Source organism: Camellia sinensis, chromosome 15 (assembly GCF_055761805.1).
Source record: "Camellia sinensis isolate YWXY chromosome 15, ASM5576180v1, whole genome shotgun sequence".
NCBI classification, from domain to species: Eukaryota; Viridiplantae; Streptophyta; class Magnoliopsida; order Ericales; family Theaceae; genus Camellia; species Camellia sinensis.
In genome coordinates, this window is record NC_138975.1 from 19471891 (window position 1) to 19476221 (window position 4331).

Consider the following 4331-nt stretch of genomic DNA (forward strand, 5'->3'; position numbering starts at 1 on the left):
TAGGAATCAATCAAAGCTCTTATCTAAATCCATGTTGTTTTGAACATTTATATCAACCTAACTAACTATGGACCCTTACCCGAAAAAACAAAAAAAAAAAAAAACATAAAACTACCTATGAACATATTTGGGCACTACATTTGATTTGAATTGTGCCATTTGTGGTTTATGAAAACCATCTATATTAATTAGGCTATTACAAGAAATGGCAGCTCATCATGATGCACAATCAGCACCATTTCACAGAATTATACATCCACCCTCCCATCATTATTACTTCACAGTATTCACATCTCCGGATTCCGGGGGCTTGATAAGTTCCATAAATTAGAGAACTTGAGATTTTAAAAACAAGCTTGAAGATGTACTACCAAAATGATCAATTCTATGTTCCTGATGTTATTTTCCAATGCTATGCAAAAATAAGCACAAAGAATTTCACTAGAGATCATAGCATGATCACAGGAATCTCTAATATCGTCTTCAATTTCTTCCTCCTGTGAATAACCTATCCAAGATAGCAAATACGGGGGTTATTTTTCTCCAATCATTTGAAGTTTCAAGTAATTAGATATCAGAAGAACACTATTTAAACCAAAAATGTTCATCAATGACAATTTCAGAAGTAAGAATCCATTCATGGAGAAACAAATAGAGTTGAAAGCTGTAAACAAGAGCTAATTTTTTTTTTTTTTTTTTTTTTGATAGGTAAATCATATATTTATACCAAAAAGTTAGATGGTACAATAAAATTCGTTACATTTCTGAAAGGCAACACACCCTTAAAAAAGGAAATACTCATGACTCCTAACTTACAACATAATCTACTAAAATAAGTCTAGAGCTAGGTTAATACAGTACAACACATTGAACAAATAGATTTTAAATAAAGTTCTGTCCAATCAACTATTATGACAAAAAAACCAGCCAAGGCTTTCAAATCAGCGCATGGTTTGGGGCAAAATAGCCCATGGCCCATGGTTTAAACAAAACCATCCATGGATTTTAACAAAACAGCAGCAACAACACTGCAGCACTTCAGCAATTCAGCAGCAGCAACCACAGGCAGACATGAAGATCGATTGGCCAAAACTAGCTGTGCTGGAGCAAAAATACCATCTCCAACATAAATAATCATCTCATGGAAGCCCAGCCCACAAACTCAAGGCTTTTTTATATCACTTTTAATGGTAGATCCAGAATTTCCAAAAAAAAAAAACACAAAAATTTACCCATCAACAAGAATACCCGTCAACAAGAACCACCACAAGATCTTGCATACACAAACAAAAATCTAGAAAGGGAAGGAAAAGTTTCATAGCAAATCTGGATAACCAAAGTGGGTTCTTAGTTCTCACCATGAAAGCTCGCACACAAAAAATGGAGAACACTAGAAAACATCCCCATCCACCATGTAGAAGCAAAACTTGAAGTAAGAGAAAGGGATAACCCAAGAGATTAGACCATAGAGGAGAACCTCAAAAACACAAATCTCCCCTAAAAAAACAAAAATCCAGTATAGCCCAGGGGGAGGCATCAGGGTTCTCTGAGGAGGAGATGGGATTGTATAACAGCCCCCTTTCCATGGCTGTGAAAAGCCATTGAAAATCTCTAGAGAGAGAAGTTCTCAGCTCTAGAGAGAGAACCCTCTAAAGAGAGAAGCTCTTGAACAATCCTTCTCAGCTCCAACAAGAGCTAATTTCTTTCTGGCCTCAAAGTCTAGCCATAAGTTGTACTGTCTATGCAATTTCAAATTATAATAGTAACAAATAATATGAAAAGCAAAAGCTTCAACCTCCATATCCACCCAAAATGAAAGAACCTGCATAAGCTTAAATCTATATGTCCATGCTCCAGAATATCAAGTAGCAAAACCAACAAAAAAAATCATTAATATCCAGAAAGTATATATGAATGACCGAGTACTTGCCAATTCAATGATTGAAAAGCTTAAAAGCAAAGGCAGACCCAAAATTGTAAATTTCAATATGGAATGACAAGGGACTCTACCTGTGTAGGCAGATACAGTTCATATAATGAAAGATTCAAAAAAAAAAATTTCTTGTAAATAACAAAAAGTTAGAAGTTCCCTTCCTTACCATCAGATACAAAATCAGTAGGCCATTTCATAAAATTAAATTACTCATGAATGATGGAATCGGCCATTGGTGGATGGTTGATGAATAATTACAGGGAACATACAAAAACTCAATGAAACTTATGGACCAAAGTGGATCCAAGTTGGCTTGTTATAGAGAAAACACCAACTCAAAGGCAAGCTGAAGTGAAGTGAAACAATAATTTAAATTAGGGTTCTTCATTATGTCTGTCATTGCAATTTGCTTCTAGTCTGTGAGCAATTGCACATTTGGTTCAATAATAAGTGTAGAATTATACGATGATAAACAACTAGGGTCAATTCTAAAAAATAGTTTCACATGGTCATTCATAGATGGCACTAAACTTAACACTACAAGAATCTATATTTTTATCGAACACTTTCTGCGACCAATATAAAAGTTGGTAGCTAAAAATTATCTTTTGGCGACCAAATATTTATTAGTCGCGAATGATCATTATTTTTGGCGACCAATATGAGTTGGTCGCAGAAGGTCATATTATGGCGACCAAAAAATGAGTTGGTCGCAGAAAGTAATATGCTTTTGGCGACCAACTATAAATTTGGTCGCGGAATGTCACATTTTGGCGACCAAAAAATAAGTTGGTCGCGGAAGATCAAAAATAAGTTGGTTGTGGAATTGGCGACCAAAATTTTAGTCGCCAAAAACTTATTTTCCCTGACCAAAAAATACTTTAGTTGCCGTATATTAAGTTTTGGCTACTAAAACAATTTAGTCGCCGAATGGAAAATAAAAAATTATTTTTTTCTTTGGCGACCAAAAATTTGGTCACCAAAAACTTATTTTCAGCAACCAAAAAAAATCAGTCGCCAAATTAATACTTTTAGCAACTAATATTTTAGTCACCGTTGATTGAGATTTGGCGACTAAAAAGGTTTGTCGGCGAAGGTACCTTTTCTGCGACTAATCTAGTCTTTTCGTCGCCAAATATTAATGAAATTTTTTTACCTTTGATCTTTGTTGATTAAAAATGTGGTCGGCAAAATACTTATTTTTAGTGACCAAAAAATAATTAGTCAGTAATAAAGTTAAAACATTTCAAAAACACATTTATTTTTTGGTGGGAATACACTCTTATATTACCGCCCAATTTATTAGTTATGATTTATTTTTATTTTTTTTTCATATTTTCTATCAATATGTACATACACCCAACCCAAACAAGTTCAGTCTCTTGCTCTCTATGTCTCCCTCTCTCTCACAGACTAACCATCGTTGATTCGCCGTTCACGGTCACCGTCGGTCTTCCACTGTCGTTCACCCTCGATCTTCCACTGTTGCGTATCACTACATCACCACTGTCGCTCGCATTGCTTCGCTTCAACATTGAGGTTTTTCTCTTCCTCTCTCTATTTCTCTTCTTCTCTTCATCTTTGTCCCTCTCACTCTCTGTTTCTCTATTTCCCCATTTCCCTCCACCTTATTTTCAGTGAAACTGGGCTGAAACTCGTCTAGACGCTCAGCAAGATTCAACTTAGCCAACCCTAAACCTCTCAACTCACACACATTCACCTCGTTCACCATATATATTTATCATCTTCTCCAAAACAGCTCTCACAAGTCTAGGGTTTCTTGTATCATCTTCTCCAAAACAGCTCTCACCATATATATATATATATATATATATATATATATATATATCTATACATATAAATATATGTGTAGCTAATTTCGAATTAGATTTAGATTTCGACTTTGATTTCTTTCAATCTTGTTTTCAATTCTAACCTCCTTTGCTAATGGAATTAATTATTGTTCTCACCTCCTTTGCTAATGGACTCCTTAGAAGTCATATCGTGAGTATATTCCTTCTCCACCGTGAACAACCACCATTTGCCCTCTTTTCCCTTTTACCCCTGTTTCTCCCCCCTCCCTCCCTCTCTCTATATATACTACATAATTGTTATATGAATTTGGCTATGGTGAGAGTATGTGGATGACCTGTTCGATGAAATTCCAAAATGGGTTTTGAATTAGGGAAATCATGATAGTCTGTTGGATGAACTGGGTTTGGACTGATTGTCTTTTGATTATATTAAAAGATGTTAGAAATAAGAAGAATACAAGGAATGTTACTCTATATAAGCAGTATGAATTTATTGCTTTATAGTTCTGTTTAGCTTGGAGTGGACAAGTTAGGTGGTTATAAATTATTCTTATATTGCTGGTCATTTTTTGGGTTTTCTTTGA

General features: G+C 34.9%; 1 long non-coding RNA gene across 1 annotated transcript; it reads right to left on the reverse strand.

Annotated features, from left to right (window-relative positions):
* Positions 1-657: 657 nt before the first annotated feature.
* Positions 658-2352, reverse strand: LOC145813404 (uncharacterized). The gene is made up of 2 exons (XR_014356427.1): positions 2100-2352; positions 658-1101 (listed from the first exon to the last, which is right to left on the reverse strand). It is a non-coding gene; the product is annotated as an uncharacterized LOC145813404 (long non-coding RNA).
* Between the last annotated feature and the right edge of the window lie 1979 nt (positions 2353-4331).